The sequence below is a fragment of the Triturus cristatus genome, chromosome 7 (assembly GCF_964204655.1).
Source record: "Triturus cristatus chromosome 7, aTriCri1.1, whole genome shotgun sequence".
NCBI lineage: Eukaryota > Metazoa > Chordata > Amphibia > Caudata > Salamandridae > Triturus > Triturus cristatus.
Window position 1 is genome coordinate 1,290,861,797 of NC_140590.1, and position 21,070 is coordinate 1,290,882,866.

Here is a 21,070-nt window from a genome sequence, read left to right on the forward strand (position 1 = left end):
GGACATCTAGGTAAGTTTCCGGGCCATAAAGCAGTTTTGGGAAAGACCACGAGAAAATGAAGCGACTCCAAACGCAATCTGGTGACTCAAAATCTATCATATACATTCTTTATTCCAACCAGATAATCTTGAATCCCTTGTACTTTATATCCTTGGAGATATCTGGTAACTGTTGTTTTTGTCTTATCCATATACTCTCTTCACGTGTTCAATTTATTAAAAAAATAGCTTTAATCACATTTTTACTGTATTTCTAAATACCATGAGGTTCCAGGAAGTTCAGGTTATCCCCTAGTTCTGATAACAAAACTCTCACATTATGTAACCATGGGATTTTCTCTGAATGATCTAAACCTAGACAGTCCTTAATCACCTCTCTGGTAAACTTAGTGCCCTCCTGTGACCAGAAGCCATGCCATGCGATACCCAATTCTTTGTGTATGATTGAGGTAGAAGTTGAACTGGGTTTAGCCAATAATCTTTGCAAAAATAGGTTTTCTTGCACCTTTAACAGGGGACACTTATTTCCGCCCCACAATAGGCAGCTGTACAGAGCTACCAGTAAACATTTGCTTCTGTACAACTTCACCATATGTCTCACAGGTTTGTTTCCTATCTTCTTAGCATATCTAAAAATCGCGGATAAACCCTTAGAAAATGTAATTTAGCTATCCATATGTGATGACAAATTACTTTTTGGGGAAAATGTGTTACCTACATAGTTAAAAGTTTAACCTCTGTTGATCTGAGTCCATGTATATAAAAACATTTCCCAGGTCTCTTCTTTTTCCCATAAGACATAAATGTTTTCCCTAAATTTAGTTTAAGGGCTCTGTCTTCCATAAAAGTTACAAACCGATGAATACACCGTTCTAAACCAATTGCTGTTCTAGAAATAAGTATTGCATCATCCGCATAAACCAAGATAGGAGTAAGGCGAGTACCTATCCTAGGGCCATCAGCAGGGAGTGGTCTACCCCATTTATATACAAAGAGAATAGGAGGGGTGCAAGCACGCAACCCTGTCTAATCCCCCAGGTCACCCAGAACTTCTTAGTACGTTCTCCATTTCTACCAAATCGCACAGATGTTGTTAAAGTAGCATATAATCGAGAAAGGAAACAAATAATGTCACAGGGAGCTCCCATATCAATTTCAAACTTGCCAAAGTTTGGCATGGTTTACAAGATTTAAAGCACTTTATAAATCAGCAAAAATATAAATATAGATGCCCCTCTCTTGCCTGGGTATATTTACTGATTATAAGGTGTAGGTTGATCCCTTGTTCTACCGGACCTATTTCTTTTCTAAAACAAATTGTGTATTGGAAATTACCTTATGTTTCTGGGCACAAGCTTCCAACCATGGCATTATCACCCTTCCCATCACCTTCAAAGAGGAATCTCGAAATGACATAGGACAGTAACATCCTGATAATGGGCACAATCACACTTTCCAAACCGGTGGTTGGGAAATAATCATGAGGGGCAGCATTAAAAAGTTGAGTAAGGCTCAGAACCATATTAATGGGTATAACTTAAAAGCATCCACTGAAATGCCATCGGACCCCGGCGCCTCTCCCAATGCGCTATTCATTAGAGCCGTGCTAACTTCCTCCATGGGTATAAAATCCAATGCGACATGGTTTATATTGTTGATAGATGCATTCACTGATGGATTCTTTATGTTAAATACAGCACCAAAATGAGAAATCCAGACATCTGGTGGGACTGAAATGTCCAAACTTGGTGTGGAACAACCTTTCAAAAAAGGTGAATTTATAATTCTCCAAAACAATGTATCATTGCCATGATCGGCTGCCTGCTCCAAATCTGCCCATGCCTGTTCTCAAAGTTCCTTTTTCCTATTATCAATTGTGGTCTTATAATTAGCTTTTAACATCCTAATTGTTTCCCTTGCAGATTCCTGGAGGACTTTTCTCAAAATTTGGTTTGCTTTTGTACATGTAGAGTTGAACCACCGCGGGGAGGTTTCTCTTTTCGCAGTACTTCAATTTGGTCTATGAAGTTTATCCGAAAAGGCCACAGTAATTTTACCAAATGCTTCCGCAATTTTGTTTTGATCTTTCCCTCATTCAAAACAAATCACAAGGGAATCCAATTGCTCAGGAACAACGGTTCTATATAACAAGGGTTCATTAATACCAGACCATTTGAGAGCAACAGTATTACTTCCTACACACTTAAGTAAAGGTGCTTCCCCGTGAGATCCTCTGTGAGACTCCCCTCTATTACAAGGGATATTCAAGGTCAGTACTAAAGCAACATGTTAACTAAGGATTGTTCTATAATCTATAATTAACAATAAATCCTTAGCAGTAAAAAGGATATGGTCGATAACAGAGCAATACCTGCTACCAACAAATGTTGACATATCAATTCCATCTTCCTTCAGATTTTGGGCCACAATCTCCGTGTTAAACTGATATATTATTTCATTTAAAATATTTCCATAGGGATAATGTATAAAATATGATTGATATGCACCAGAACAGTCCACATAACCAGAGCATCATCATTACTCTGACTTTTTTTTATGTAAAAATCTCCAACCCAGATATACATGGGATCTAGAGGTAACTGTTTGAAAAACTCTCCATGTCTTTTCTTAATTCCATTGCAACTCTACCTTGGGTATTATTAAAACGATTATTATAATAGTTAACCAAAACATCCTCCACACTATGTTTAAGTATAAGATGGACAATCTGATAAAAGGGAGATTTTATCATTGGCTAAACACTTATAAGGTCCCAAAGGCGAGACCTATTGGCTATGCCAATGCTTGTTTTGTGTGTTTTCGGTACATAAGTCGGCACCCCTACCCTTTTTGGGCACATCTGATTTTGCCTTTTGCACTGTTTGAGTGGAGATAAAAAGAGGTGTGCCTTTATTTTTAAAGTGTATGCAATAACAGAAATATTTCCTGCATTCATAGTTGGGATGGTCAGGCTAGGGTTCTTGTGTCTCTTCAGGGGTTTGACTTTTTGTCAGGAAGTGTGTACAGACGTCATACCACTTTAGTTGTGACATTGCTTCCAGGGGATTAGACAGATATTGATATTGGACCCCACTCCTTGAATTATAGGTGTTTTTATTGCACAATGAAACTGCATTTCTTGTTTTAACCTCGAGATGATAAGAGACTCAGCCTTGTCTCATAAAGTTTTTTTTAGCCGAAATCACGTGTTTCTAGATACAGATCTCGACATCTAAAGGACGAAGAGGGGCATTTTCTGCTGCGCTTTACATTTGACTTTTTCCCAATTGGTTGTCTCATCAAACATTTCAAGTTGTTTCGTATTGCATTTTGCTAAATGTTTTTCTTGACCTAGTACACAAAGAATAAGGTACTTTGTATTCTCTCGCATGAAAAAATGAACCACCAGTACAAACGCCCACATCAACTAGAACATTGCAAATACGGCACTGTTACTTGGCGAAAATGAAATGGTCTTTCTTAGCTGGAATTAACCACTGAAAGCTTTGTACCCGGCGAAGCACTACGAAGAGTCAGAAAGGCAACAGCTGCAGTGAGTTACAGTGACTTACATTGATCCTTTGTAACAGTCATTCCTTTGCAGCAGGGTGCACTTAGCTCCAAATAAAAGCTTTGCGCAGGGAAAAGACTGTAAAGTAGCTTTCTCTCAGTCCCGCCACTGTGCTGAGCTCTAATATATTCAGACCTTTGTCTGCAACCATGGTCTCTTATGATCAACGGGCCAGGGAGAGACCTGATCCCAATGTGTCCAGGGTGGGCCCTTACTCCGCTCAATATCCAGGAAGCCCAAACCAGACAAGAGTGACAGAACCATCAAGCAAGTATTCAGCACCACGCTGCACCCAGGTTGCTCCGACCCGGCGCCATTGTCATACTCAAGGACCGTCAGCCTGGGTGAATGCCGCTGCCCGCGTCCCAAGCAGTGGGACATCAGCAGGGCAGCATGTTAGTGGCCGCCCGTCGGAGCCTTCCCCCTTGCTGCCTCGCGCGCGAGGCTACGCCCACTAAGGTATGACCCCCTATAGTTGTGAGCTGGAGGCGGGCCATTGGGGGCGGGGGGCGCGGCTTGCCCCCCCTACTTAGGAGGCCCTCTCGCCCAGTTCCTCCTCTGTTTCCTGCGCGCCGCTCCAGCCTGGACACGCGATTTCTCCCGACCGCTACACCTCGGTAGCTGTTGTTGAAGCTACCTTCGATCCCCCCCCCACCTTCGGCGACATCGTGCTTCCGAAGTCCATACATCCGGTGAGTCTTGCTGTCCTCTCCCACCCCGGCCCAGTCCCTGGGCATGACCAGGTGTACAGGGCCCTGTGGCCCGGGAGGCCATGGGTGTGGGGGGCGCAAGCCGTGGCCCGCGCCACAGCGGACTAAGCGGGTGTTGTTTGGGACGAGGAGGGGGCACCTGGTGTGGGGCTGTGTCGGGATAGGTCGGGCGAGGAACAGATCCGAGTGCCGGCCCGTCCCGCATGCAAACGTGCATCCACGCTCGGCCTTTGTGCTGAGTGGAGGGTCGGGCCTGGGGGGTATGTTATTCAAGGGCAACGCGTGCTGCGGCGCGCGCTTGTTCAAGCGCCTGGGTTTGGCCCCCAACGATCACGCGACCATTTGGGGTTGGGATCGGCGTGGCCATCGCGCAGTGTGAGTTATTTGGAGCCTAGGAACATCGCCCCCGTCTTACTTTTAGTCCGGGACGTGTCTGCTTCATTGTGGTGTCAGCAGAGATAATGCCTTCCTTTATCGCTGGCGGTCTATGTGCGGAGCTTCCCCTCTTCCATTGTCGTTATATTGAGTAATCTTGTTTTTAACAATGGTTGGCCTCAGATTCAAGGTTGGGTGGGCTACCTGCGGCCTAGCGGCTAGAGCGGTCCACTTAGGAACTGCGAACCAGGTTCGGATCCCGGCCACAGCTCATCTGCCTGTGATTCTGGGTAACTCACTTAACTTCACGGTCAGGATGGCCGAGTGGTCTAAGGAGCTGCATTAAGGCCGCAGTCTCTCAGGAGGCGTGGGTTCGGATCCCACTTCTGACAAAACTTGAATTCCATTTCTGATGGAAGGCGCTGTATGGCCTTTAGGCCAAGTCCACGTTATATAAAGCTGCTAACATAAAATACACGAAACCCCTGTCAGGATGGCTAATGCGGGCCCGCAAGCTGCGCAATAATAACATGTTCAAGTCGGCTCCCGGAAGTTCAACTGGTAGAGAGCTCGCTTGGCGGGCGTGAGGTAGCGGGATCGGTGCCCGCATTCTCCAGTCTACAATTCCATTCATTTAGGATGGGCTACACCCGGCCCCTATTGATGCCCCCCCCCAACCTTGCCTAGCGTCGCCCTAATAGCAGCGGCTTGCCTCCGTGTACTACACAAAGGGCAGTGCGTGAGCAGCAGCCATTTGAGGGATCGGTACAGGATGCTTGCGAGAACGTAAGGGGTTTACCTGTTGTTACCGGGGGCGGGTCGAGCCTACCGTTTTTTCCCGAGTGCAGCTTTTCTGTGTAGCGCCCACTGCAACCGCCGAACACTGCCCTAAACCGCGGGAGGAGGGGGGTTTAGGTGTAGGGGGTTATTTCATGCGTTTACGAGTCTCCGCCCCGTTAACACCGGATGGTCCCGCTCAGTAGTAGCGCCTGCTCCACGCTTGCGGCGCTGCTGAGATTCCCGAATGGCGCGGGTCTTCCCGCGTGCATCGGAGCGCGTTGGCCGGCGTCCTGTGTAGATGTCCACGGCTGCGGACCGAGTCGCTAGCACCCTGTGGTGTTCTTGGGTGGTCCGGTAGGGCCGCCGCGGTTTCCGAGCTGGGATTGCGGGGGAGGGAAGGGTGCTGGGCCTGGTCTAGGTGCAATGATGCGGTCCTACGATCCGGGCGGCCCCCCCCCGCGGCCGGCCCCCCTAGCAGTGTGGCCCATCCCCCCCCCCCCCTTGCGGCCTCCCTGCGGCCCGGCAGCGTTCCAACTGGGGGGGGCGACTTGCGCGTGTTAGGACTGCTGCCTCGCCAAGTGCTGCGGTGGGGCGGCGCGCTGGCCTGGATGTCGTGCACGGGTGTGGTTCGCTCCATCCCGGAGTTCGCGCATGGAACGCCCGGAACGCCCGGCGCGCACAGCGGGGGGAGGGGGCAGCGGCAAAGCGCATCCTGGCATTTGCAGAGAGGGGATGCTAACAGATATGTTTCTGTGATATTCTGTTCGATTGTTTAGCTAGATATAGCGCGAGCAGGAACGGATGGTGCCGGAGCGCTTCGCATGCCACCATGCCCGCATCACCCGTTCTGGCGTTTGGGGAATGGGGGATTTGTCGAGCACGACAGGCTGTAGACGCGAAACGTTAGAGGAGCTACAGCTCAATTAAGTCTTGTCCCTGCGGTTCTTAAGGCTCTCACAGGACAAGGGTTCGAGTCCCGCAAACGCTGTCAAAAGTGTCATAAGGTGTCAAAAAGCTTCAACCCACTTTTATTGTGTTGTGAGGTCCAAGGCGCTAGGCCTGGGTTTACTCCTCCTCTTCCGGATTTGTTTCTCAGCAGGGTGCTGGTCATTAAGTGTCTTATGCAGTGCAGTCCAGTAAGGCAAGCCACCATGTTGGCACTGCAGGTTACATATACAGGTGACCCTAGGGGCGGGGTAAGCACATGCATGACTGTCCCCGCCCTGGAGGTTGCCGCCAGACCTGATGCGGTGTGCGGGCCATGTACGGATGTTTTTAGCCAGGTACCCTGGGAGGGGATTTCTAGCGATGCACAGGGCAAGCCGGCGTACCGGGTATCTGAAAGGGGGTTAGGGATAACTACTGCATCACTTCCCCATGGCTGGAGGCCTATTCACTGTAACTGCCAAGCTGCTGTGTGTACGTGAGATGCTTTCCAATGTACTAACTACCGCTCCTTTCCCAATTGCAGATCGGTGAGGGAGCGCCCGCGAGTATAGGGCTAGGACCGGAGGCGAAGGCGCTAAGGGACGCGCATAGCTGTACTATCGGAGCATCACCATGGAGAATATCGGGACACCGGGTCCATTGTTCTCCCAAGAAACGTCGGTCGAGGAGACGCAGTCGAGCGCACCACAGGAAGGGGTCTGGGCAGACTTTATGGCGTTTGCCCAAGAGAAGGGCACGGCGTGGGCCCAAGGTTTTCTGGAGGGCCGCAGGGTGGAGGATTCGGGCGTTGTCGTAACCCCCCCCCCTCTGAGGGCGCCCCAAGCTTATCCGGGTCTGAGCCCTGGAGTTCCACCAGGGTGCGCAAGCCCACATCAAAAGACATGCCGGAGGCCCAGCCGGCCAGGAAACGGCAGGCGACCGCAACACGTTCCGGCCTCCCGGCGGTCGCAACAACACCGGTACACGATTCTGCCACAGGACTAACTGACTTGGCCCAGATGGGCAAAGCCATGGACCAGATGCTTGGCCTCATGTCTGTTTTCCAGAGCCGCCTCGATGCGCTGGCCGCACCGCCACAGGTGCCCCCAGCCCCGGCCCCCGCACCTGCTCAGGCGCCCGTCCTACAAGTCTGGGCTGGGCAGAGCACAACCGTTGAACGACGCAATGGTGAGCTGGGGGGAGCGTTGGGGTTGTCAACACCAGGGGAGGCTGGCCCCTCCACAAGCATGGCGGCAAGCACCCCCCCGGCCGGCGCACCGGCGCCCCCTCCACCCGCACAGGCGATTACCACACCCTCCATCCCTGCTGCTGCGGAGCCTGCGCCCGTCTTAGCAACAGTTGTGGCGGCGTCTGGAGGGGTGGGTGTAACCCAGGTCCCGAAGCCCCTCGTTACCCAAGCACCGCTGGCATCGGGCCGCTGCTCCCTGGCGTGGTTGGTGCCGCAGGCCGCAAAAGAAGGGATCTGGAGGAGGGAGTATATAGACATCCTGACATTACTTATGCATGGGTCTGCTGGGGTGGACACGAGAAAGATGGGGCGCAAGGAAGAGGAGAGGGTCAGGACCAGCGGTGGCCGGACAAGACGATCAAAAACTGGACATCTGCATTCAATATATTGGCAGCGGTTATAGTGCAGAAATCCCCCGACCAGAGTGAGGCTCTAATGCAGTACGCCAGCACTATACAAGAGGAGGCGAGGCTCTCGGGGGGGTTAGGGTGGTTCTACTATGACCAGGATTTCAGAAAAAGAATGGCCATATGCCCAGACCTGGGGTGGGACCAGAAAGAAATTCAGCTCTGGGTGGAACACATGTGCCGCCCCACCAGGGAGAAGAAGGACCAGGTATATAAAGGGCAGGGTGAGGCATCTGATAAAAAGAAAGACCAATTCCCCAAGCGCCCATTTAAGCAGCCTTTTCGGGGTGGCAGGGGGCGGGGGCAGCGGCAGGGCAAGAGATTCAATTCTGGGACGTGCCGCCTGTACAATGGGGGCAATTGCACCTGGGGGAGGTCATGTAAGTTCGCACACAGCTGCAGCAAGTGCGGCGCGCAGCACCCCGCCACTTCTTGCTCCTCCAGCCAGAGCGCACCGCAGCCCACAGCAGCGACCAGGACTGACGCCCGACTCTGAGACCACACATGGGCCCCCCCCCTCGTCAGCATCCCTCCCTCCCACACCAGTCACGCCCCCCGCATTTCAGGGTGCACCACAGAGTGCCATGGCCCCTGTCAAAGGCCCTTCACCCATCATCCTGGGAAATATCCTTCCACTCATTAGGCGGTATCCACTGCTCCGGGACAGACCGCTCCTGGCGGGGGGGTTCATCGATGGGTTTAGGATTCCCTACAATGGGCCTCTGGAGTCCAGAGATGCGAAGAACCTTAAATCCGCTAGGGATATGCCCGGGGTGGTGGACCAAAAGGTGGGGAAAGAGTTGTTAGCAGGTAGGGTAGCGGGTCCTTTTAGCGGCCCGCCCTTGGACAACTTTTTAGTGTCACCACTGGGGGTGGTGCCGAAAAAACAACCGGGCACCTACCGTTTGATCCACCACTTGTCTTACCCTGAAGGAAATTCGGTGAACCACTGGCTGGACGAGGGTATTTGTTCTGTGGTGTACTGCTCCCTGGACATGGCCATTGACATGGTCAGGAGAGTGGGGCAGGGGGCGTGGCTTGCGAAGGCGGACATTGAATCCGCATTCCGCCTGCTGCCGGTTCATCCAGCCAGTCAACATCTGTTAGGCTTCAAGTGGGCGGGGCAGTTCTTTTATGATCGCTGCATGCCGATGGGCTGTGCCGTCTCCTGCGCCTACTTCGAAGCCTTCAGTTCGTTCCTTCAGTGGGCCTTGGGGGAACTACACGGGATCACGCAGGTGACCCACTATCTGGATGACTTCCTATTTTTTGGTGCGAGTGGGTCAGATGAGTGTGCAGTGGGCTTGAGTCGGTTTGAGGAGCTGGCAGAGTTTCTGGGTGTTCCCCTTGCCCCAGGTAAGACCGAGGGCCCTGCGCAGGTGCTGACCTTTCTCGGGGTGGAGTTGGACACGGTAAAGGGCGAGTCGAGGCTCCCCGCCGAGAAGGTACTGGGCTTGTTACAGGACATCCAGGCGCTGCTGGGCAAGGACAAAGCGACCCTCGGGGCTGTCCAGAGCTTGATTGGCAAATTGAATTTTGCAGCGAGAGTGATCCCAGCAGGCAGAGTGTTTTCAAGGAGACTGGCGGGGGCCACGGCAAAGGTGACCCTGAAGCACCACTTTGTAAGACTGACCGCGGGCTTGAAGGCTGACCTGGCCATGTGGGCGGAATTCCTCAGGGACTTTAACGGGACGGTGATTTGGAGGGCCCCATGGATAGCCAGTCAGGAGCTCTGCTTGCTTTCAGATCCGTCTGGAAGGGAAGGTTTTTGTGTGATTCTGGGGGAAGAATGGTGCGCGATGCGATGGCCCAATGCATGGCGTAAGAAGAGGGCGACGCAGAATGTGGCAGTGTTGGAGCTCTTCCCAATTGTGGTAGCACTGCACCTCTGGTGGGCGGCACTGAGCAACAGGAAGGTTGTCTTCTGGTCAGACAACATGGCGGTGGTGCACGCCATCAACGGCCTGACTGCCTCGTGCCCGCTAGTCCTGAGCCTGCTGAGGGAGTTAGTCAGGGAGGGCCTGCGCAGCAACGTCGAGTGTGGGGCACGGCACATCGCGGGTGTACGGAATGTGGCAGCTGACGCTCTTTCTCGCTTTCAGTGGCTCCGGTTCCGGGAGGCCTGGCCGCGGGCAAGGGCGGAGATGACACCCTTCCCGGACCACCTCTGGCGCTTGCTTCAGTGGGAGAAAGACTGAGGAAGATGGGGGAGAGGTCCCTGGCGCCGGCGACGCGGCGGAAATACGACTCGCAGCTAGCGACTTTCAGAGCTGTAGGGGAGGCGCTGGGTGCCTCAGCCTTAGGGGCGGAAGATCAAGTGGAGGCCTTTGTGGTGTGGGCCAAGGAGACCGGCAGATCGAACTCCTGGATTAGCGGTCACTTGGCAGCGGTGCGCCACGATGCCAGGCTAGATGGTAGGGGCGACCCCGCGGGATCATCCAAGATCAGGGCGGCCCTGAAGGGTTGGGCCAGGGAGGAGGTTAGACAACCAGACACCAGGGCACCCATTGAATTCAGAGACCTCCAACTCCTCCTAGACGTGTTACCCCTGGTGACTTTCTCACCGTTTGAGTACAGCTTGTTTTCTACGGCCTTCTGCCTGGCATTCTTTGGCGCTTTCAGGGTCAGCGAGCTAGTGGCAAAATCTAAGGAAGACCTGTCTGATTGCGCACTGGGGATTGCGGATGTGACCCTCCACACAGCACTGGAGCTACGTATTCGCAGATCTAAAACAGACCAGGTGGGGAAGGGGAAGACGGTGGTGTTACAGACCCTAGGGGATAACAGGTACTGCCCGGTTCACTTGGTCAGGGAATACCTTGCTCTGCGTCCAGTATCTCCTGGCCCCTTTCTGGTTCATGTGGACGGATCCCCCCTTACCAAATTTCAGTTCGAGCGTCTGCTGGGAGCTTCGCTGGCTAGAGCCGGTCTAGCGGGGTGCGGGCGCAGGTTCTCCTCGCACTCCTTTAGGATTGGTGCTGCTACTTCTGCGGCCAAAGCCGGCCTGGGCCCGGAAGGAGTAAAAGGGGTAGGCCGCTGGGAATCGGACTGTTTCAAGAAGTATGTCCGTCCGTAATGCTGTGGTGCAACCCGGAGCTTTGTTCCCGCTCTTGGTTTTTTGGTCCATTGTCATGAACGCATCGTTTTGTGTGTGTAATAAAGATACGATTACCTAAAAGCCGTTTCATCGCTTTATTGACAGGTCCCCGGGTCTGGTTGGTAGGCCATTCCTACATCACGAGGATGGAACGCTGGGCAGCACACAGGAACTGGTCGCAGAACTTTGCTACTACACAGCTGGTGTGGTTGGGTTCCCCGGGCATGAAATGGAGTGAAGCTCGCGGCACAATTGAGCAGCGACTGGCAGTTGTAGGGGTCCAGCCCTCTCTTATCATCTTGCACTTAGGGGGTAATGACCTGGTTGCCAGGGGGAGGAGGGCTCTGCTACTGTCAATGCAAACCGACTTACAGGCCATTAGCCAAGCCGTGGGGTCATGCGAGGTCTGGTGGTCTGAAATCGTCCCCCGTAGGGTTTGGAGAGGGGCTAGGTCCCCGGCGGCGGTAGAGCGGTCCCGTAGGAGGCTTAATAGGTCCATGCAGAAATTCATGGAGCGCAAGGGCATGGGCTTCATTAGACATGCTTTGATCCAAGAGAAGGTTGAGGGGTATTATGAGGCTGACGGGGTGCACCTGTCCAGGGTAGGGATGGACATGTTCCTGCTTGACGTACAAGAGGCACTGGCTAGCAAGGGACATCAGTAACACTTGTTGGGAGAGGGGGGCTCTGGCAGCGACGGTAGCCTCCCCAGAGCTGTGGCGGAGTTACAGGGCGATCTGGATGCAGACGGGTACAGTAAGGGTACCCCTGCGACAGGCGGTACAGTAAGGGTACCCCTGTCCGGCACAGTAAGGGTGCCCGAGCCAAGGTCCAGGAGCCGAAGGGGGTTCTGGGAAGACCGCGACGGCGCCCCGTTAGTCCTTCGGGCGGTTGGGGGGCCTGACCAACCGGGGGTGTGCCACAACACGCTCCGCCCCTGTCGGAAGGGGCGGCAGTAGGAGACAGATCACGTGACCCAGTGGATGATCTGTAAATAATTATGTGCCACACTGCCGGGCATCGACCCACCGTGTGTGCGGGCTCACCAGGCGGGCGGAGCAGCAAGGGGCTGCCTGCCCTGGATCGCCCGTAAGATAACCCAATTTTATTATCATACTGTGTTGTATGAAATAAACCTGCAGCAGTTCTTCACCCACAAATAAAGTGTCAGTGTAATCTTTGGGTGACGTCTGTGTATGCGTGTTGACTGAAGCGGATGACGGTGTGGTCACTATGCCGCTGCCCGCGTCCCAAGCAGTGGGACATCAGCAGGGCAGCATGTTAGTGGCCGCCCGTCGGAGCCTTCCCCCTTGCTGCCTCGCGCGCGAGGCTACGCCCACTAAGGTATGACCCCCTATAGTTGTGAGCTGGAGGCGGGCCATTGGGGGCGGGGGGCGCGGCTTGCCCCCCCTACTTAGGAGGCCCTCTCGCCCAGTTCCTCCTCTGTTTCCTGCGTGCCGCTCCAGCCTGGACACGCGATTTCCCACCCTTTCCACTTACCCCACGTGTCAGGCGCAGCGCGTCATTGGAATGTTTTAATGTTTTCTTTTGCGTTGCAGGCGGAGTTACAGGGCGATCTGGATGCAGACGGGTACAGTAAGGGTACCCCTGCGACAGGCGGTACAGTAAGGCTACCCCTGTCCGGCACAGTAAGGGTGCCCGAGCCAAGGTCCAGGAGCCGAAGGGGGTTCTGGGAAGACCGCGACGGCGCCCCGTTAGTCCTTCGGGCGGTTGGGGGGCCTGACCAACCGGGGGTGTGCCACAACACGCTCCGCCCCTGTCGGAAGGGGCGGGAGTAGGAGACAGATCACGTGACCCAGTGGATGATCTGTAAATAATTATGTGCCACACTGCCGGGCATCGACCCACCGTGTGTGCGGGCTCACCAGGCGGGCGGAGCAGCAAGGGGCTGCCTGCCCTGGATCGCCCGTAAGATAACCCAATTTTATTATCATACTGTGTTGTATGAAATAAACCTGCAGCAGTTCTTCACCCACAAATAAAGTGTCAGTGTAATCTTTGGGTGACGTCTGTGTATGCGTGTTGACTGAAGCGGATGACGGTGTGGTCACTAATTCCGAACCGCCCATGAGCTAGGAACATGGACAGTTGTTGCCAACAATGGAACTATGGTGACGGCGAGAAAAGGGAGCGAGGAAATCTCGCGGAATACCTTCTGGTTCGAAGAGGTCTCGACAGAGTCTGAAGAATCAAGTCTTCCAGCCCCGCTGAGCCCAAGCGGGAATGTACAGAGCGAGGACGAAGGGGGCAGCAACGCACCGGAACCGACCCTTCTCCCCGAGTCCGTTACCTCCTGGTTTGCCTTCAGGTGGGCGCTCACCCAGTGGACCACCCCTACGAAGTCAACCTCATCGATACAGTCTACGACCCAACCCCTGTCCTTACCGGCATCTTCAGGACTTTGCATGTTAAGTCTTCTCAGACTGTCACAACCGAACTGTGTGTGTGTCACCTAGACATTTAGAAGTTTAAGTTTCAAAAAAAGAACCGAGTTGGAGAGGGATGTAATGTTTAGTAGGCTGGCGGTCTAATCCGGACACACGTCATCCGCAGGCCAGGAGTGGTCTGCGGGGTAGTAATAAAAGGGGTGAACCCGCACGTGGGGTCATCTCCCAAATCACACCACTGTCTCAGTGCCCCATTATTTTCCCTGCTGTACCCTGAGACCCTGGGTCTGCGCCCTATCTGCATTTGGCCACTTCCGGCCACCACATGCACGTTATTGTGAAGAATAAATAGAAAGGCTGTTGAGCTGCTACGGCAATGTGGCATCAGTGGCCGGTTTGAAAACAGCCTGCACGTTATTGTAAAATAGAAAGGCTGTTGAGCTATTACGTGATTGAGGCATAAGTGGTCGTTGTGTAGAAAATACCTTAGTTAAGGGCTCGGAGGCTCCCTCGGAGAACATGCGGAGTGCGCACACTTCTACTGTAAAAGTAGAATTTAGGGAAAGATAAGGTTAAGGAGAGGTGAATGTTTCCAAAGTAGCCCACTAAAACATGCGCGTGGTCTCGCATTCGAAGACATACCAGTGAGAAGTCTTCCTTGTTGCTTGTCTAATCTCCATCTGACGTGCTCTGGTGGCGCGGGCCAGTGATTGAGACATTAAGTACCCTGATTTGCATATGGGCATAGTAGAGAGACGTCCTCTACGGGAATGGCACGTTTATGAAAGAAGTAACTATAAATGCTAAAAAGTTGTGGATTCCGCAGTATATAAGAGGATACAATTATTGGAATTCGAACAAGGGTGAACTCTAGATTAATGCTCATATTGCTTTTGTAGTCCTTGTTCCAAGGAATGATATGTGTGATTAGGCTGGATATTAGTGTATGGTATTATTCTTATTATAGGTATTGTTAATACCTGTGGAGGAGGAGCATATCAGCAATTGCATTCTAAATGTTTGTTTTGGGAGGATTTCAAAGGAGAATTCTCTCACTGGTCGTAGTCCTTGTTAAGTGTGCTCTCCCTTCTGGTTTGTATATCTTAATGAAAATGTTATTCCAAGATCTATATTTTTTGACAGGCCTTGATATGAGTTGTTGTCTGTTTTTACTCCTTAAGGGTTATCATTATGTAGATTGTTAATTCGGCAAAGGTGTGGCAAGGTATGTTGTCGTTCAACTCTACTTCGTATGTTTTAAGACTAGGCACCCAGCCTTGTTCTTTTTCCAAAAGGATGCATTCTGCGTTGTTGTTCATTGTGGTTACTGTCTCCAGAACGACCCACTGGATTTCGTCATCTGTGTGTTTGGTGTCAATGAAATGGGTGCTCATCTTAGTTGTGGCTTTTTTGCATTTGACATTGCTCTTATGTTCAATAATTCTTTGTTTGATTTTTCTACAGGTCATACCTATGCATTTCAATTCGCAGGGGCAAGTAATCATGTAGATTACTGTCAAGAATTCCTGTCATGCGAGGGGAGGAAAACGGTAACCAGCGAAAACGGACTACATCTCCCAGGATGCTTAGCGGTTGAGAGGTTATGTAAACAGGAGAGCTGTTACATAACTCAAGGAAAACACGCCCTTATGTAAACAGGAGAGCTGTTACATAACTCAAGGAAAACACGCCCTATAAAGGGAGGAACCGGGAGGTACAACGCTGTCGGATATTGTGTTTACACCGACGTACCTGCTTAGTGAAGAGCAGTGTTCCGGAGTGGTGCTCCAGTAAGGCAAGAACGGAGGTAGGTCGAGTCGTTACTCCCTGGGCCGTGTCTTGCCCCATCGTCATCTGTGAAGGACCCGGAAGCTCTACCGGATTACCATTGAGCTTCGCTTTTTGACTCGGCTGAGTCAAAGCGCAGTGGCGCTTTTGCTGGTTGGAGTCGTAACTCCCAGCCCGACCAGAGATACAGGGACTGCCAGCTGTAACGCACACCAGGAGGTGTTTGCCGCGTTACAGACTCGGAAGTCCACAGGATCGATCGAGCGGCTGCTCTCGGTTCAGTCTTCTTTGCTTGTGATTGGGGTATCGGTGACGAATCACCAGGCGGTGACTCCGCGTCCCGGTGCAGTCTGAGGAAGAGGTTGAGTGGCTGCTCCCTTCAGGTAGAGACCCCGGCTGGGTGTTTCCCTGACTCCTCGATTCTCCCCAACACTCTTCGTGCCCCTCACAGCCTACCGATTGGCATTGTCGGCCATTTCATTTCTGCCCTCTGTTGGCATACGCCGGGATCGGCGTATATGCAGAGGACGGCTAGGACCATCCGTGCTGTGGGCTGGTAACGTACTTAGCCTGGAGGATTCCAGTGACTATAACCTTTGTTTATTCCTTGTATTATTTTTGCCTTCATTAAAATAACTAAACCTTCACAAGTGGTTGCGTTCTCATTATCGTGTCTGTTAAACGATCCTGAGACGTTCAGGGCGTTACAATTACATGTGTGGTGTTGCAGTTTGTGAACTGTGGCAGGGTCCATTTGAGGTCAGGTGTCAGTTGTAGAGTTTTGTCATTTTGGTGAGATTGCAGACTGAGCATGACCCACAAGGGTAGTGGCCAATGACAGTGGCCATATTCCAAGTGTCCCTTATGGACTGTATTCTTCTTTTTGTTGCTGGTGGTGGACTGGTATGGACTAGTATATCGCGGATGTTTCTTGTCCTTTTGTTGGTGAATCTAGGCTTTGGCCATTTAAGTGCTCCTAAAGTCAGGATGCGCCAGTTGCTGTTAACAATCTTTTTCACCGTATTTGAGACTGTGTTGGATGTGGTTACGCAAGTTAGGATGTCTTCATTTTGTTCTTTGATGGCAGTCTCTAGAAGGTTCCCTCTGTGTTGGTGCCTAGCTCTCTTCTGACATTTGCGTATGACTCTTTCTGGATAGTCCCTTGCTTTGAGTTTCAGACTCAGGTCTTTCTCTTGTATTTTGTAGTCCTTTAGCTTGCTGCAATTCCTCCTGATCCTTAAGAACTGCCTATATGGGAGGTTCTCCCTCAAGGTGCATGGGTGAAAGCTTTTGAAGGACAGCAGACTATTCTTGGCTGTAGGTTTGTAGACTGTTTTTGTCTGCTTTTTTTAGACAGCAAGAACCCTAGACCCTGGTAAAAACAGGACAAGCGATCCATTATACCTTGATTACTTGATATTTGAATGGAGGCCGAGTGGATCACAGCTTCTTTCTCCCCCATATGATTAGAAAACCATAAAATAACCCTTCACCACTTCTTTCAAAGCTTCCCATTCACCAAGCGGGTCAGTAGCCATGCCCTGGTTACATTTAAAGTATTCAGAGATTGCCGCCTGAAAAGAATCTCTTAAAACATAAATGCTCAAGAAAGCATGGGTTAAGGCTCCACTCAGGAGTCACTGTGGATTAAGCAGTGGGGTCAAACATCAACAGCAGTGGGCTATGATCTGATAGTGTGTGCCCTAGATACTCAGTATGAGTCACATTTGGGCAAATCAGGTTAAACTAACAAACATATTCCGAAGTGTGTGCAGTCTATAAAGGTGCGAGTAATAAGAATAGTCTCTTATTTGCCCGCATTGCACCCTCCAAATATCGGTGCGACCCCAATGTGTCACGCAGTCTCGAAAACCCTGTGAAGTTTTGGAATCTAGCACCCCATGCAGAGGCAGTGTGGATCTATCCAGGTGAACATCCCCCCATTGAAAAGAGATCACAGAGGACAAGAGTACGGATAGGGCCTGAAGGAAAGGGATCTGACCTAGGTTTCAGCATCTACACTCCCCAAAGTAACCTCCCTTTCCAGCAGTCTGCCCTTTATCAGCACTTAGCGGCTCTCTGTATCAATGATGGATGTGGGTGGCCTCAAAAGGGGCTTGTGCCCTAATCCACAGCAGTGCCCCTTGGGAAAAAGCAGAATAAGTCATTGCATAAAGTTGGCCACACCACCCATGTTGTAGGCGGACAGCTTCTTCTGCAGTTAGAGGGGACTCCTTTAAAATCACAATTTGGGCTCTTCAGCTACACAAATATCTATAAATGCTATGCTGTTTGGAGGCAGACCCTATCCCCCTTACATTCTAGGACAATGAATTTATATTGCTATAAAGGTCTCTCACGGTTGACATCTATACCATTACTCCTGCGTCACCACCTCCCAGCCACCCCATGTACCCCCCCAGAAACACTAAAGCCAACCATGACCCTCGGGACGATGTAAAAACTTCCCTACCACAAACTCCCACTCCCAAGAGCAGCCCAGCAACGGATGGCCGTCCAAACCTGTTGAAAAACAACATTATTAAAGGAATGCGACCTTCCGGTTCCTAGTAGTGGCAATCAGAGTGGGGCAGGCAAGTTAACCCAAGTATGCACCAGCCCATCCCATCCCATAAAGTAGCACAAAAGAGGTTCCCTCTGGAGGTCAGAGCCAGCAGGCCTACCAGGGACACCCCCACAACACCCATCCCACACACCCCCTCCCCAGGCCAAACCCAACCTAATGCTCTAATCCTGTAATTGCTCTATATTTTGGGATTCAGCCCAATATTCACATTCTCACGCCAAAATGAATAACAAGTAAGAAAGACATCAAATTATATCCTCTACAGACTGTGGAGTTACCACAGGGATCCCCCTGCCTCTGAGGGCGGAGCTCCATGAGTCCGAGGCCGCTGAGCAACCATTCGATGAGGTATCTGTGTCAGCCTCAGACTTTTGTGAAGATACTATTTCAGCGACAGCCAGCAGCGCCCGTGTGCTCATGTTCCGTTTGTGAGGAGGAGGGTCTCTTCAAAGCAGACCCCCTGGTGGGCTCACAAAGACGTCTCCTGGTTCTCTGCCTAGGGGCCCTGACTTTCCCCCTGGATCCACCAAGCAGCGAGCCTGCTTTGTACGATTCCAACCATGTCCACACCTCATCTGGAGTGTTACAAAAGTATGTATTGCCATCTAGCATAATACGGAGTTTAGCAGGGAACATCAATGAATACTGTATGCCCTTGCCCCGGAGAGCTTTCTTGGCCTACACCTTGGCAGTAAAGTCTGAAAAAAAAGTACCTTACTATTTTCAACTGTAAATGGACTGTTGGTGCAAGCTTGTTGCAAAATTATGTCTTGGTCCCTATAGTGGAGTAGCCTTGATACCACCAACCTATGTGGTCTCCCCAGCGCCAAAGGGTGCACTGGCACTCAGTGGGTTCTTTCTAGGGCAAAAAATTTCGTAAGGTGGTCAGGCGTAATTGTTATAATAAGCCAATTTTCTAAAAAGGAGACCATGTCTGAACCTTCAACTCCCCTCAAGGAGTCCAATCACCTGAATATTGTTGTGGTGACTCTGGCCCTGCGCACCTTAAGCTCTACGTTTGTTCAAGTGTGAGTATTCTGGCAGTGATATCCTCTACCTTGCTGTCAGTTGATTGTTGCCTGGTGAGGAGGTCTTCCACAGACTGTTCAACAGGCTTGATGCAATCCACTAATTTATGGTGTTCAGCCTGTAGTAGTCTAAACCGTACTGAAACTATACCAATGTCTTGTTGGAGTGTGGCCTTAGTGTCAATGATAGTGGGCAGAATTCTGTCTAGATGAGAGTGGATTGAGGTGTCATCTACCTCTCCATCCTCCTCTGACCCCCTGGGAGCAAGGAGTCCCCCTTTTTGGAGTATTGCAGGGGCTTGTATTCCTTTTAGATAACAGGCCACATTGTTTACTGATGCATTACATGCGCCATGAATGGTAACATGTTTGCAAACAAGTGAATGTCCGACAGATGAGTCGCATTCCTTTCCAGTAAGGAAGACTTTTTTATGAACACATTCACAACAATAGGAAAATAGGAGTGACCATAATTTATGAATGAAGCTGCCTCCTAGGGGTTCATATCTACTGAAAGAAAATATTTTCATTCAAGCTATGAACTGGAATGTTAAAATTGGCAAATATATTACGCCATGTATTAACCAAACAGCGGACGGTGTTTCTACTATTGTTAACGGTAACTATTCTAACTTCTCTAGAAGTAACATGGTGTATGTGGCATCTTTCTTAGCCATGAGTCATTTTTTTACGTGTCAGAATGAAAGGCAGGAATAGCTATGTTGAATTAAGGTAACAGCAAGATACGCAACCATTCTTAAGGGTTTGAAGTATTCAGCTAAACTGCATGATAAATCTAAACTGACTTTGCCCATGATACAATGTAGACACATCACTTTGCATGATATCTATAACAGATGACACAATGTTGTTCAAATTGTAAATCTGACTAGACAACATATTAATATTGTTATCAACAACAGCAAGCACTTTATCCAAATTATCTTGATCAATTTATTAGGCTTGGGTGGAGTTTGCGTAGCTGTGCTACGCGGAACTCCGCAAAGCAGCAAAAATACTCTGCAGCGCTATGCAAAGTTCTGCCAGCGGGCGGAGTTGCTTGGTCTGCTCATTTGCGTGACGTTTCTGCCATACGGCAACGCGGATTGCGTGTTCAGGGGGGATATATTGCGCAAACTGCACCGCGCAGTCGTGCATGGGCGTGGCCATCTTGTTTTCTTCTCTCTCTTATGGTGCTGGGGCCTACTTCTCAATCCTGCCTTAATCTTTTCAATCCTTCTTTCTAAAAACTTTTTTTCGGATCTTTTTTATTTATTATCCATCCCTGTGTCTTGTTAAGTGTATATTTCTGTTGTTTTCTACTTTTTGTGTGTTTTTACTGCATTTTGTACTGTTTTTCTATATTACTGCATTCTCATTTTTTTACTTCCTTTCTTCTTACCCTTCCTTACTTTTTTACTTTCTCCATTTTCTTTTCCACCCTTCCCCCCGCATCATGGCAGAGAGTGCAAGCGTGACCCGGGGAAAGAGAAACCATCTTCCTTACGGAAGGTGTCACTCGTTAGGGGTGCAGCCCCGGGCCTTGTTTTCAGAGGTGGCAGCTCTTGTTTTTTTCGTGCAGCGCCACCTCCCCTCCACCCTGGCAGCAGGCGGCAAGCCTGGGTCTGGGCTCCGGGAGTATCATCAGCGGTGGGCGAGGGTGCGCCGGGCAATGTCTCGCTGCTCAGGGGTTCGGCGCACCCATAACCAAGTGGTGCACCGGTAGTCCAATATCCTGGACTGAGTGCAGGACCTGCTAAACCTGCTAGGTGTTGAGGTCGCAGGGCTTGGTGAGTAGCTAAATATTATTATTGTATGTTCTAAGTTGTTGCAAATATTATTTTTTTCCCAAATAGCAAGAATGCTGCTGCTTACATGCAGGTAAGTTATGTTTAAAAATCTTATAATATGTGATCGTTATTCTACTAGACTGTCAGGCTTCTCGGGATGTGCTGATTACAGCGGCGCCTGTTACAGCAGTCAAGAGCGGAGAAGCGAGCCCCGCCCGCTGTTCTCTGGCAGCGGCCGTGGGCGGCGCTTAATTAGTACTTAAAGGAGGGGTCTGCGCTGGCAACACGATTTGCGTTCCAGCACAGATATCGCCAGGCCTCTCGCCGTTTTTTCCCAACTTACCTGAATCCAT